Source organism: Perca fluviatilis, chromosome 3 (assembly GCF_010015445.1).
Source record: "Perca fluviatilis chromosome 3, GENO_Pfluv_1.0, whole genome shotgun sequence".
Lineage (NCBI taxonomy): Eukaryota > Metazoa > Chordata > Actinopteri > Perciformes > Percidae > Perca > Perca fluviatilis.
In genome coordinates, this window is record NC_053114.1 from 26,444,830 (window position 1) to 26,460,977 (window position 16,148).

At 41.2% G+C, this 16,148-nt stretch overlaps 1 protein-coding gene across 4 annotated transcripts in view; it reads right to left on the reverse strand.

The window, feature by feature from the left end:
- Positions 1-16,148, reverse strand: part of zfhx3 (zinc finger homeobox 3) — a 210,335-nt gene that overhangs the window by 170,679 nt on the left and 23,508 nt on the right. For all 4 annotated transcript variants that reach the window (XM_039794348.1, XM_039794350.1, XM_039794352.1 and 1 more), the window contains one exon: positions 5,605-5,677. The gene's annotated coding sequence lies outside the window, so the exon portion shown is untranslated. The remainder of the gene's footprint in view (positions 1-5,604; positions 5,678-16,148) is intronic.

Consider the following 16,148-nt stretch of genomic DNA (forward strand, 5'->3'; position numbering starts at 1 on the left):
CTGTGGCCAGTTCTGGATGTGTTAGCGTAATTGCCACACTTCAGCGTATGTGTGAGTGACACTTCCTACACGTGTCTGTCTGTCTGTCTGTCTGTGTGTGCATGTGTGTGTATGTCATGTGCCGATCATATTCCTGGCACTCCAGGTTTAGTGAACTGGATGAGGCTTAGGAAAATCCAGGAGGTCCTTTCCAACATGCGCCAAGCAGAAGCAACTACTGCAGCTAATTACAAGAATGCAACACTGAGACAGCTACTGTCATACGGATCATCTCCCATAATTAGCTTAACACGGTTCTTTAATAGGAGATGGTCTGGGCTGGGGCAGGCCCAGACTTTGTGGTTTGGGCCAGTATCTGGGTATCTGGGTCTACAGTAGGTGCCAGAAAGGGAGGGGGACAGACAAAGCCACACACCCCACAGGAGTGAGGTTGACTCTGGGTCACAGAGGCTGCCTGGCCTTATGGCTGACAGATGTTAGTCTGGTTCAACAAGAGTTGTGACTCTGGAAAAAGTTACACCACACTGCGCTCCACGCTGCAATTATCTTCTCTGTGTAATGAAACATCTCATATATCATCACTCAACAAGACATAAGCAAGAGCCCCTCCCTGGATTACAAAGCCTTTGATAAACCATGTCACTTGAATCGGCTATCTAGTTGTACTGCACTTTTGTTCCAGTATTTGAGTGATGTAGCTATATACTATAGCTAGTCTGTCAGTAGCATTCCCAAGTGGAGCAACAGCGTGCCTTCTGTGGCTGGTGTGCTGCTGCTAATGTTGCTAATGATCCCCACAACAGAATAACAAAGACTAGAGCCGAAGCATTTCATTTACAGTAAGCTTCAAAGTGTGAGAGTGAAGAGGGAGGCAAGGCTGAGAGCCAAGGGAAAGGTCTGTCCCCAGACTGCTCCCTGTTCCCTCATGACAGTACAATAGGGACATGCTGTGGATATGTGTTCCTCTACACATTGCCAGCCTATGAGCTTCCCTACATTTGCTCATGCTGGGATCCATGGTGTGTGTATGTGTGTTGATCTGTTGGTGTGTGAAACAGGGGCAAGGTTTCGGAGCTAACACATTTGCCACAGTGGGCATGTGGACATGTGGTAGGCAAGCGCCAGGGCGGCATTGAGGAGAAAGAGTTTTCCCGCTAAGACAGAGGAGAAAGGGTAAATGAAACGGCAGTAGATCATTAGACTGGGGATTGCCTGCAGTTTGCTAATTTATGCAAATTAATTTCTTGGCTGATGTTAAAGGAAAGGGAGCGGGCGACACTGCTTGGCAAGCAGTCAACACCGAGCAGCGAGAAGGTTAAACTGCCGCTGCTTTGGTGGTCTGGAAAGTTTAGCAGCGTAAGCCAGGGAGGGCTGTGGTATACCAAGCAACAATGACAAAGAAACGCCGACTATGCCAGCCCTCTTCCTGGCAAGGCGGGTAGACAGACAGCCAATCAGGTTTGTGCTGGCTCTCTCGTAGGCGAATGGCATGGCATGCTGGCCCTCTCGTCGCCCCGCCTCCCCTCCCCACTGCACTGCAGCTGCCCAGAATGATTTTATAAACATTTTGCCAGTGGATCAATACCTGTATTGATCAACCATTGTGAGAGTGATCCGTCTAAAACCCAGAGCAGCCTAGAGCTCAGAGATGGGAGGAGCGAAAGAGAGAGGCTGCAGAGAGGATGGAGAAAGAGAGAGAGTCTGCAGCCACAGTGAAAGGGAGAAGAGGTACAAGGGAAGAGAAGCGAATCTGAGAGAGAAGCAGACGCCGAGCTGAAGGCAGGTGGGGAGGCAGGTTTTTGGACAGCGCTGCCAGGCCACTGGGATTGGGGAGAAATCTATGGTAATTGCTTTCTCATTAAGAAAGGGAGGGTGAGGGCGACTAATGACTACTGCTTTAAGTATGCGGGTAAGTGACAGATGGAGAAATAGTGCAAAGAAATGCGTATGTGTGCAAGAAAGGGCGTGATTCCCACACCTGAGGTTGCTAATGCCTGCACTAGTTTGGCCTGCTATGTAGCACTGCCAGGTACATTGTTGCATAAGTGTGCATGATTGCATGAGGTTCAAAGGGAAGGTGAAGGGAGGTGGGGGATGCGGATGGTGGGTGATTTAGATGTTCTGCACAGACAAGAAACAATTATCCTGCTTTATTATATTTTGATTTTTATATGTTTTGTCTAGAAAAAAACTCCCCCTGAACAGAAGAAACTGGAGTGTGAAAGATCTGCAGTTTGCCATGGTGACAACATGGGACAGAGAAGGCCCAGCACATAACTGGAAATTCCTGAGAAAATCAAAGAATGAAAGAAACAGCCTGCATCCTGGATACAAAGATGAATGGAGGAAGTAAAGGGAACATTTCTGATCAAGAGAAAGTTGGATGTATATTCCAACTTTAAGATGAAAAGGACTGTATTGTGGTAGTGAAACTGTGGCAAATAACAGAGTTTTGCTGTTTTGAACTGGTGTGGATAAAGCTAGCTTTGGGATGTTTTTTTGACAATTCGTTGGATTGGATTTAATTTTTATTATATTTTGAATTTTGCTGGAATTTTACAGTACAGACGACTGACTGGACCACTTCAATTCAAGGCCCCAAGCTGTGCTGCACTGGAGGTGGAGTCAAAAGGCTTCTGGGATCATCCCCCCAATGCTAAAGGGAAATCAAGTTTCCATTGATTGATTTTAAATGTGACTTCCTTGTGCATAATTGTGGATTTGAGGGAAGATATATTTCTCTAAACTGTGGAAGAGTACCCTGATGCTTATAAACTCACTTTGCACTCGAGCTCTGCTGCTCAGAGAAATAGGCCTACAATCTACAGGTTCACTCCTCTGGGAACATGCAGTTCAATTAAAAGAATGGACATTGTGTACCAAGGACAAGAAGCACATACATACAGTTCTATTAAATAAACTGTAAAACTAATTAAACATGATTGTGCAGTACACAATGCAAATGGTGTGTGGCGGTACATATCCTTGGCTGTGTCCCAGATCTACACTGCATACTAACACAATAAGAATGCACTGTGTATGTTTAACAGTATACTGCTGTGACAGTTAGTATACAAGAAATTAATGACAGGAAATGCTACAAGATGGTCGCCAACAGGCTTCAATTAAACTGTGATTTTGGAACTCCACTGCTATTTTCAAATTAGGAGTAAAACAAAAAAGGACGCAAAATGTTTTCCGAAGGTTTAACTATTCTATTGATTTATTCTCTGCCTTTATTCTCTCTCACCACCGTCCACACACCACACTCAAAACAATCAGGCAAATTAAGTATCATTTTGGAATATATGCTTTTTTTAGTGTATTCTAAACATTCAAAACTCCATGTAAAATAATATATATTATGGAACTGGGATACAGCTCTTGACTCAGAGTTATGTACTTCTATTTAGCTAAACTCCTAAGACAAGTGTAGACCAGATACAGTACAAGAAACTATGGAGACTCAATTGGTGTTTAAATGAAGAGAGGAAGATAAACATCATAGTATAAGCTTGCTTGTATTAAAGTTGATCAATGTACACAACACACAGATTAGTGTGTGAGTGCAGCTCATAATCAGTTCAGCAACAGCAAACATACATTTTTCTCATTATCTATGACTGTTAAACTACCTTACGTTTATCAGTTGCAGAAGTCTCTCTTTCAGCTCAAGGATGGTTAGAATTGCTATACAGGGGAAAAATATGAGTATGGCCAGTGGTCACAGGCAGGGGCATCAGACTGGGGGGGAATATGGACCGAGTAAACAGGGCCCTCATGGGAGAAGATAGAATGAATGAATAGCGGTGGATGCAGGGAGGGGCCCATAGAGAATGCCATATTCTAGCATCTGCAATGCAGATTCCAAAATGTTGTGCTACGCCCCTGGTCACAGATCTGACATCTGATCCAGATTTACAAAACCCTGGTCCGATGCAGGCTCAAATATAGGTCAAATGCAATGTTTTTAAGCAAACACAAAATGTTACATTTATTTTAGAGAAACCTTTATACTCCAACTATGCTGATGGTGTTTGTAGCACGCAGTTAGTTGGCTAAAAAGCTGTCTTAACTGTGAAAGGAGGGGCTATAATTTTTTTGTATCTCTTTTGAAAAAAAAAACCATGGCAGTACAAATAATGCTTAGTAATTGTGCCCTACTTGCAATACCTTCTCTGTGCCCTAAATCAGGTTGTGTCATAAATGAACTAAGCTCAAGTCTTGCAAAATTCAATGCAAATGGCTCACAGTGTAACATAGCGTAGCAGCTGAATATGGCTGTCAGTCTTCTCAGCCATGCTCTCAATCGTTTTCAGTTAATAGTATATTGATATCTTGAATTGAGTGTGATATCTGTTGCTTTTGGGGTATAATTTACAGCCAGTATATGTGGTCATAGCATTCAAAGGTATAGAGAAATAGGCCCATTATTTTTGCCCATTAGGACAAATAATCAAAAGACTGCATGGATTTGAACACTTATACTAAACTCTCAATGGTTTTTACTAATAACGGTGCCTTACTATTGTCTATATCACTTAATTTCAGGGAGATAAACGCTCTGAAGTGTTATCACCTTATACAAAGATTTAATTAATGTGCTATCAAAGCAGCACTAAGATACTAAATCATTTTCTTGTTTCCTTTCATCCTTTTTGTTTAATTCCTGCTCTCAAAAACAAACCCTTGGATGAGTGCCAAACCATAAATTAGGATCTTCATTAGACACATCAAATCTAAATTACTATTCAATTAAAAGGCCAGTCAACCTGAACTAATCAACCAATTAGGCCGTGTGTGTTCACAGAAAAGCTAACAAAAGCGCATGAGTCCCCTGGGAAAGCAGTAAAACACTGCAGAAGAGTGGCAGTGCAAATGAGAAGCCAGTGGTTCAGGAGAGAGAAAGGAGCATCAGAAAGTGGCAGAGGATAAACGTGACACTGAGATCACATCACTTTTCACCCCTGTCAGTTTTTGGGAAATTAAACTTCAAGTTACAAAAAACAATTAAAACTGGGGGAAAAAAAGAGCTAAATCTGAAACAAAAGAATTTATAAGAGCTTTGATCAATTTGCATTGTAAATGTGCATACTGTTTTCAGGTTAATGTGTGTGTGTTTTTATACAAATGTGTTTTGATTAAAAGGCATATTATTCCTCTGATGATAACTCATATTGTGCATCAGTCAGCTAGCACCATTGCAAACTAAATAAACACTGTGCACAAAAGCATAGCTACGTATTTCTTAAACTATACTTTTTGTTTAATTTAATTGATTAAGGAAATTGCACCACAGCAGGTAATTAAAAAAATATATCCAGGATGGTGATGAAATGGAACAAAATGAAAATTTTATATCCATAGATATCAACTTTCTGCAGATCAGACATTATTATGATGTGCAGTGCCTATACTGGCCGAGTGTCTTTGTGGATGATAGAAATTCACATTTACCAACTCCGAATGAAGACTAGTTGGAAACGGTGTCACGTAATGTCAGTGTATGGCAACCATCTTTGGTGAATGCTGTGGCAGAGTGAAAGGCTTTGTGATGCCCTATTGAGTGTGGTAGGGCTGCTGGGACATCTGTGTTACACATACCTTTGGGCCACACGAGATCTGGTAGGCAGCAAAGGCTGATCAAATGTCTTCTTCAAACACAACAGAATGCAACCTAAGAGGGAAACAAACACACACATTTCATATACACATGTACATACATACATACATACATACATACATACATACATTCATTCATACTTACATACCTACATACATATAGAGTAAAGCTGGACTAACACAGGATTTTGTTTTAGGATATTACCAATATCGATATTTGGGAGAAAAAACTAATATTTTACTACATAAACATAAATAAATAATCTTAATAGGAATCCCTTAGATGTGTTTTTTCTTACTGACCAAGACACACACTGAATGGGACATCTCAACCCCTTCCAGCCCTCACATCTAAAGGTCTGGGGTCTGATGGCCCTCCAGTGCAGGCCAAAGGGGGTTGTAAAAGGGAGAACACCATTATTGTACTAGTAAATGTCAGAACAACCCCATCTAATTGTGCCATTACTAATTCATGTTTATTAATGCAGTGATGTATGATGGCTCTACAGACAGACTGCGCTTGTCTGTGCCTGTCATGTATGGCTTATTCTTTGCTGGTGAGGGCTGCAGGGAGTGTGTTAGGGACCGGGTGGTGGATGTGGTGCATGTGGGGCATATGGAGCATGTAGTGAGAGTGCCAAGTGGTGTGTGACTTTAACATGAAGGCAGAGGGGGTGAGGGAATTGACTGATGGTGCTAGTGTCTTCAGTTGGCCCAGTGCCAGGGCCCCTGGTCCCCAGTGCCCCAGCCCCTCACTACCCCAGAGCCTCTGGGCAAGTACTACAGTTATTGTTTTCAGTGCCAAGCAATTAGCAGCACTTAAGATTTATTTAGTCATGCTCTAATGTGTGGTAATTAGCTTGGGGCCCAAACAAGCCCCTTCATCCCATCACCTTGTCGCTCACATCAGCGCAATGCATCAGCAGGAGACAGTGAGGGAATGTGAGAGAGGAAGCAGGAGGTACAGAGGGTTGGGATCGGAAGAGGGAGGTGGAGCAGAGCTAGAAGGATTACAAGAGCACCAGTCCAGCTCTGTGCATCAGCACTTTTTAAGAGATCTTCAGGGGCCTGTTGGCTGAATGCATAGCAGGAGGAAAGGGCAAATACAGCCCAGTTACACTTTTATAGAATGCTTTGTGGAAAAACACCCCTGACACACACCTCGGTCTGGCAGCTCGGTTTGTCATATGGCCCAGGGGGCTCCGCTGGCCTATCACATGACCATTGTAGTGACCTTAAAGGGCAGCTTCCTCAACAAGCTCAGGCCACTCCCACTGGCTGGAATGCTCTTTGGGAAATGCAGTTTGGGTCACTGCATAACGAGTGATGCATTTGGCCCTAAGGCTGGAATAAAAAATACAAATAAAGATGTAGAAACAAGGCCAAAGAGATTATGCAAAAGCTACCAAGAAGGGTAAAACAAAACAAAACAATGTCAGCCAAATGCTAGTTTCTCTACTGTTGTTGTTGCTTTTGGGAATTAACATAATAAAACACGTGATATGAATATGCAAGTTATGTCTTACATTTGTTTTAGGTGTCAGGGGCACCTGTATTAAGAGACAGAAGTTGTGTGATTAGAGCTCTATTGATTTATTATTTGGCATGTAATGGTTTTAGCGATGTGGGGTGCTTTGGTTATATGATTATATGCATCCTCTGGGCTGTGTGTACTCAGATACCAGGAACTATGGTCAATCACACATGTGTCAGCCAGAGTTTGGTCCACAATACATTCACATACCAGCGAGTGGTGATTTTCTAACCATTGTGGTCAAAGCATGAATTAAATATCACATTCAATGAACACCAGGCTTCCACGGACAACAAAAAAATCTAAGTCAGCGTAGGTTCATCCACTCGACCATCACCCCACATCTCCAATGAAGCACGTAGAGAACAAAGTACTGCAGCTTTTGAATAAACATATATGGAGGCTTGCGAATTGAGAATCAGTGCAATGAGAGTATCATAACTTACAGTATCTACTTTAAAAAAAAATCAAAACTCTACAATGCAGAGTGTTACAGAAGTAAATCACTGAATAAATGTGAGCAGATAAGGTCAAAGGCAGGTTCAACTGCATATGCACATCTTATACATATGCATAAACAAAACCCATCAATCTTTGTTGGTTGGTGGGGGTGGGAGAACATTTGAAAAACTACATATTAAAAACAGCATGTAAAAAACTATACAGCGCATGGCACATGCCTTTGATCATAAAAAAACAGCAAAAAACTGCCAATGCAAGACATCAGAGTAGCCATTTTTGTGTTAGTGTTTGACTGGTAGATGCACTCTAATCATTGCAGAACTGGGCCTCCTCATGGAACTATTACCTTAAATTGCGACGCAGTCTGGAAGGGTAGTGCTATAAATGAAATATCACTTTCCATTTTATCTCTTGGGGCAGCGTGATGCTCTGAACCAATCAAAACCTCACAAGCCAACCCTTGACCTTTTTCATCTCAATATGACTACCATTATCTTGCAGAAAATTAGAAGTGTCTCGCTATTGTTCAGTAGCGACAGTGGGTGGAGGTTATTTAAAGATAAATGCTCTAGTATTCATGATCCATGCAGCAATCACACACCACCAACATGGAGCAGATGAGAAACATGTCTGCTAAAACCGTGTGGCTGCATGAGTGCACATGTGCACATATTAAGGCTATGTGTAAATGGATTAATGTCGATTGTTCGGTGCTGATATAGTTCTGCGATCGCCTAGTAAACCTGTCCGTCCGTGTTGGGCAAGCAGGTTTCAGTGAATGCTTCAGTTTTATTATGCGAGTACTGAAATGAACAGGTTTAATGCACTATTTACAGCACACATTTTGAAAGGAAAGCCAGATGATTATACAGCCTTGATTTCAGTGGTCTCCATAGGAAACTGGATCACTGCTGGCTGTCTTATAAACATGAGTAGTGAGAGGTATAATATCCTCCCGGTAACAAAGCCATTAGGTGACGAATGTGACTAGATCTGATGTAGGACTGAAATTACATGACGTGATGCCGTGAATGTGAAAACTAACCGACTGTCTGTTAGCCGAATATGAAGAAAATATATTTTGGGAACACTTCTCGATTTAGGAAATTATTTTATCTCTTTTGAATGTGCCAGTCCAAGCAATATTTTTGAGGATCAACAATATATTTTAAGCTAAAACCCCAAAAGCTTTAATCCGTTATATGTACAGATGTTAGCTCGACTATTCTCAATGAATCTTCCTCAAAACAATGTTTACCATATTATGTTTCATTGCAGCAGTATTTTAATAGGTATCTTTTCTACAGAAAGAGATTGGTAAAAAGCACAAGCTTTAAACTCATTCCAACATTATCAAAAACAAGCTTTCAGTAGTTGAAATTGTTGTTGCCTCCCACTTTTTGGTTAAATAGGAGAATGAAATATTCAAATTAAATGAATGTAAACTTAAGCTTTGCTGACAATCCCATACATTCTGCAGCAGGCACCTTGTCCATGTTTGCGGTTCCAGTGAATCTGAACGGTAAGTATGACAACCGCAGTATGTTGTTGTTGTGATAGGATGGGGGTTTATGGGTTGTGATGTGTTTTATGTTTCCCTTAATTGATGAAAATAAATAAACATACTGTAATTTTGGGGGAAAAAAGTATGACAATGGCAACGAATAATCTTCTATCTTGCTCTTGGTTTCTCTGAAAAGTAGTAATTAACCATATGTTTAAACAAATGTTCATATCAAATATTTAATTAATTTATATATAGGAATACAAAAATGTCTTCTTCAAAGTAAAAAAAAATATCACTTCCAATAACAACTTGCTCTAATTGTCTATAGTTTGTTTCCGTTTTTTTTCCATGAAAGGAAGCCTTTCACTATTTAGTCTCATAATCAGAGCAATATTATCAGTACACAAGGCAGTGTCAGAAAGCACATGATTTTCTCTCATATTTTGGTAGTTTAAGCTGTTCTAACAATGGCAGAATTAATAATAAGCAATATGTTAAATGTGCACTGTTAGGGGCAGGATTAAAACTCACCATGAATTTGCAATAGTTCTGCTGAAGGACTTGCAAATGTCATAACAGCAGGAAATCGGCAGTTCTATCCAACATATGTCAATAGCAGGATATGCTTCCTAAATAAATGAATATATTAATATTTTTGTACTTATTTCACTCCCAACATTAGTTATTATCTATTATGATGCATGCATAATGTTACAGGGGGTCACAAGATAGTTCTGCTTTAAATGTTATATTTCCATGATTGGTTCATTCTCTCCATTTCCTGTTCATTGTGTGCCAGCAAACTCCATTGTCTGTAGGTAGGTTCTGCTCGGCCCTCAGAGGGGCCATCCCCCGGGAGCACTGCATCTTTTATTAATCAGGGGCGCTGCGCCACAGCCCCGCTTATCTAATTTAGCAGCCCGCCTCAGATACAACTATGTTGGGCTTGGTGTGGAAGGGACAGGGTGTGGGTGTGCAGTTGGGTGTACATAGGATGGGGGTTGGGGGGCTTCCTTTGGTTTTTCCATATTGTGGGGGGGGGCTGCGAGGGAGCCGGGGAGACAGAGGGGAGGTAGCGACTTATGAGACACCTCGTCACCAAGTTTTAGGACTGAATCACAATACAGCAAATTACCTTCTGCTGACAAGAAAAAATGAGCATGGCCCCCATATGAAAAAAAATAGGATTGTCAGGAAGAGGTGACACATTGATTGCTTAGTATGCGCATCCAGAAGGCTGGGGTTCAGAGGCGTCCTCCCTATATATATGTAGAGGAGGTGCAGCAGTGCACAGCACAGCCATGAGGGGGGATGAGAAATTGAAATGCCATGTTAGATTGGAGTCCTTTCCTCAAGCCAATCTCTTGCCCATAATAGAGCACACTATCATAGTACAGCCGTGTGTGTTGTGGTGAACATCCATAAACCTGTATGTACCAACAACCACTAAATGGAAGACAATTGGCATTACATATATGTGTTAAAAGGTACAATATATGCATTATACTCATTTAAACACAAAACATAAATACATGAGCGTAATCTGGTCTCTAGGTGTTTTATGCTTCTTTTATGGTTGTCCCTTCTCCCCCATCTGTGTCATAGCTCAGATGAATCAGTGTCACCGGTGTTGAGAGCACTTACTGTCAACCCTGGCGCCCCGGGCTACGGCACTGATGGACACAAACTATAAAATATCAGCCCCCTGGGGAGACATCGCTCAAGCACTGCCCCACAGCCCCGAGGGGGTGTGATCTGGTCAGTGTACGGGTTTGTATGAGTGTGGTGAAAGAAAGCAATAGGGCAACGTGTTTCTGTGCATTATTTCTGATCCTGCAAGTATGGTCTAGTGTATGCAATCATGTGGGCAGTTTCCACACCATTTGCATGAGAAAGCGGTACAAAGGAAGCTCGTGGTTCAGAAGAATGTATTCTTCATGTCAGTGCATAAGTCCCTTCCTGTTTTATATATTTTCTGTTAATAGGCGGAATAGAAAATACAATAAATATGATACTGGGGTTTCTGAACTTTTCCATTTCTATACCACAGTAACAACATGAAACCTCCCCTAGTCCTACCGAGCCCCTTAACCAAATTCCATAACTATGTGTATAAGCTCAGCCCCCCTGACAAAAACTACAAGCAGGCGTACCGTATGGGAAAAACCGCAAATGAATCAGTCAATAAAATCAATGGCTCTGTCTGAGGACATGTCCCGCATCAGCTGATAAGTGGTATAACCTCCCCCCTCCTGTTCTAGTCAGGCCCAGGGAGGGTATGAAGAGTGCATGGTTAGAAATGGAAGAGGAGGCAAATCAAAAGGAGAGGGAGAGAATATATTTTTTAGCCCTCTGATGAAACACCCCCACCTTCCATTGGTCACTGGGCTGCTATTCCTTTCTTTCAATTCTGCAAGGTCAAGGTTTCTGCTCGTCGGTGTGTATGTCCAAGCACGTGTACAAATGCACGTAGATGCACACGCTTATAATGCATGAGATGAAATATTCTCGGAAAAAAATGATAAACTTGTCTCTTAACATGCCTCTACCATATCTCCAAATATTGAATATTCATTTACACTGTCTGCAGTCTGTTGCTGCTTGATTCACCTAATAGAAATATATTAACAAGGCTCCTTTAAGATTCAAGGACAAAGGCATTAAGGTACAGAACAGTGTATTGTTGCCCTGCGACAATGGGACACAGGCTTATGTTGCATCGTACTATTATACAATACTCTGTTAGTGGTGGAGGTAAAGGACATCTCCAGTGCCTTGGAGGAACATATGAATGCATATAGATACAATCAAAGGAAAATCACAGATTGCTGTTTGTCTTCATTTTTTTCTATTTTTTTCGTTTCTCAGCTAAGTGCCATAAAGAGCCATGAGACCTAACATAAGAAATGCATGATCAAAAACAGTTATTCTTAGTGTCTGGCAGGTAAATGACAGAAGACAAACAAAGGCGTCTATGTTTGATCAAATACATTCAAAGTATATAAGTATAAGTATTCAACACCCAATCAATTACAACTGTCATGGGTTTTGTTTACGGACTTTCACTGGCTTAAGCCTGACCAATACTCAAAAGATTGCATTTTAACATACCAATCTCCATGTTGAATGAGCAGAAAGATGTGATCTGATTTGGATAAAACAAGTCTTAGTAGGAATGCAGTACTCCACCGCTGTCTTCTGATCTAGCTAAGCCCTACGGTAAGGCAGAAAGGGGCAGTTTCCAGAAAGAAAAAAAAGTAATATTTCAGCAATGTGTGATACAATACCCGATACAAATGCCCGATGTTAGTACAGACAGTCTTAATAAATGTTACTTCCAATTGAAGGGATGAGGACTGGTTCAGAGGGAGGGAGGGGGACGGCAGACCCATGTAACAGTCACTTAAGTTAAGCACTAGTCTGCCAGGCCTGCCGCCACATAGTAAAACTAATCTATAATTTGTGATGAGTGTAATGCCATCTCCACTTCATGATTATGTGATATTCCTCACCTCTGCCATAGCCAATGAGGCCAGGAGCTGGCAGCCTTAATGAGGTGCCTCAGAGTTCAGCTTAGGGGAAGGAGAGGTGGGAAGATGGGTGTAGGGAAAGAAAAGGAGGAGAAGAGGACCAGGGGTACTGGCCTTATGCAAGCTGGATAAACTGATAATCACTATATTGAGAAATACATTCAATCATGAGCATATTTTGTGAACTATAATTTAAATAAACTAGGATTAAGTATAGTGTGCTAAAAGATTTTAAAATCTTAAAAAAAAAAAAATTAAGACCACACACCAGATTGCACCGCTCATTGTAATGAGACATGGTCACAATAAAGAGAAAGTCATTAAGTCCTTGCTCAGAGACACAGACCCCCAAAAACCCTTGTTAAGGGAAGCATGGCATCCTGGTTCTGTCGAGGATTATGGCCACCAAGGAGATCTCATGAGAGAGCCCCTTAGTCTCATTTTCAGTGAAGTGAATTGCTATGCTCTTATGGCTGCTCTAGATGTTATGAATAAGTAAATAACAACATTTTTCCAGTCGTTTAATCTCTGAGCACTGCAATTAGTAAGTCTGTAGTTTGTGCTGCCTTTTTCTGCCCTTATTATTGTTATTGAAATGTCACAGTCTTATTTAGCTCAAGGATGAATAATAAATAAGCTATAATTACTGTCTTGAATGAGCCGACGGCTTGACCCCCCCCTCCCAACACACACACACACACACACACACACACACACACACACACACACACACACACACACACACACACACACACACACACACACACACACACACACACGTACTGTACTCTCTCACTCTCTTCTTCCCCTTCTTTTCCCCTCTCTCTCTTTAATTGGATCTTGTAATTAGTTTCTCTGATGGATCTGGGAGGTCTAAGGCATCCGCTACAGCGTTCATTAGTGTTCTTGGAGGATGGTGCAGCTTTTTTAAAGCTCTGCCTGCTCCGTCCCTCACATGTCATAACACTAGATATGACTCTGCCCAAATACAATAAGAGCACCATTTCCAGCCTGGCTCAGGTTTGCCCATATACAACCAAAACAAAGTAGCTCAGCATGGGCCTTGGGGTAAACGTTGAGGCAGTTCCTGTATAATACACTTTTTTTCCATCATTAATCTATTTAGGAGAATTTTTCCAAAAGGTGTAAATACAGGTGGTTAGCACAGTGAGAGATGAAAAGATTCTTATTTCTTTAAAAAAAAAAAAAAGCAAAAGACTATCAGACACATCTAGACAGCACATTGCTGCAGGTAGCAGAGTGATCTGAAATCTGGCTTACTATTAGAGAACTGACCAGCCTCTACAAATTATTTTTTTAGATGCACATGTACCACACCACACACACACACACACACACACACACACACACACACACACACACACACACACACACACACATGTTCAGACCTATAATATACAACCCCCCTCTAGCACCCCAACACCATTTCCCCCTTTTCCTCTCCACCCTCGGCTGGCCAGGCTACACTAGACATCTCTCCCTAATCAGCAGCCTTGTCTCGCTCAGACTGGTTGCCATAGTAATATGCCGGCTGGTCGACATGGCAACCATTCTGAGGTCCACTATTAAATGAAGAAGAGTAGAGGGAGGCATAGGGAGAATGGAGTTAGGATGTAAGAGAGAGAGAGAGAGAGAGAGAGAGAGAGAGAGAGAGAGAGGAAGAACGGGAGAGACAGCAAGACAGAGAGAGATTGTCCAAGATGGGGGAAGGGGTATCAGGGGTGGGGTGGTGGGGGGCACAGAAAAATGAAAAAAAAAAGGGGGTGGGGGAGCATAGAAAAATAAGAAAAAAGAAGGGACAGCTGGAGGAGATAGGGAGCATCAGCTACCTATTGCATTGTACGGTATTAAAAGCTTCTGATACGTGTCGCAACAATGCCATTAACCTAATGCATGACGTCAGTAACGTAATGCCTTACACTTATACATTTATACACATGAAAAATGCATGTGCAGCCTGTCCTAATCTAGATAAAGGATTGTAAACTCATATCACGTTTTAAGAGCTACTTACAATATTATTGTTAATCCACATCAGACATACCTAAAAAAATGATATGAATACATTTATATTAATATTTATAAAGTATAAAGGTTTTATGGACAGCAGACCCATAATAATGATCAATGAAGGCATGTGAAAAGTTTATGTTAGAATAAGACAAAGTAATAAAACAACATTACTACTCCTTTGATTTGATTGCCAATGGACAACAAGGAAGCAGATGAAGTCTGCTTTATCTACTGTAAAACAGTGCCCTTTAAAATATTGTTACTTTTTGGTAGCATCCTGAATCTTTTTCTATGGTCCTATGGTTTAAAAACGTTTGGCACCTCCCTCTCATTCCACTTAATATGTCAGATTGGATGGAATATGTAAAATGTGTCTGTAATTTCAGGCTACGGCGCAGGCCCGGCAGTTTCAGGAGCCATTCTGCCATCACTGGTGCACTCTTTCCAAACTGAAGTGAGAATTCACTGGGGCACACATATCTCTGTGTGTCTACTGTGATCTACCTCTATCACTCTTTCCTCACCCCTTCTACTATCTCGCTATCGCTATCTCTCTCTCTTCTCATTTTTTATTTGCACCTCACCTATATATTGGTGTCTCCTGCTACCACTGTGTTTTTCCCCCCTTTCATCACAGTCCCTCTTCTTTCTCTTTGACTGGATCTCTCTGTCTTGCCTTCCCTGAATGTCTGATTCTTTAATGAATGAAATGCCATTCCATCAAGATGCCACCACAGCAGTGACACAAAATAGCATTTGTTGCCTTGTGTGTGAAATTCCTTTATGAATTGGAGCCCTGTCTTTTCCCCCGGAGCGTCTTATGAAAGATAGCTAATTGCATGTCCACATTGTACCGTCAGTCCCTGCTTCCCTAGCGCACCATTCAGAAGCAATTAAAGTGAGCTTAAACAGAGTAAGAAAGTGCGTCATCCTCTTAATGCAATTAAGGAAGTGTGCACACAAACATGCAGTAATACTCTGAAACACAAAAACAGGAACACATAGAAAGAAAACAGAAAAAAGAGGCAAGGGGGAATATAATTTATCAGGCAATGTAAGCTCATGGCTCGGCTTCATCATATGACTATCTTTCATAGTATGGGTTTTATTGCTAAACTAGGTTGTGTTAAGGTTATTAAAAGGCACACGTAAAACCTCAAACTACTTTCTATCTATATAAATTGTAATAATTTGACTTTTAAATACCGCACAATGCTCTCTATAAAGATACAAATGAAGTCAAAATCAACATACGTAAGCTTGAATATGTATTCTTGTACTTGCATATTAGCATTTTTTACATATATACTGATTGATTCATAGTTTTATACCAGTTAAATTGGCCTGATAAGACAACTTTTGAATTGCAGCAAAGTTGACAATCTTGAGTTATTAGTATGGAAAACAAGCCAATCACCATGCCTCCATGTAGAAATTTGCATCCCAAGCTCCTGAATAC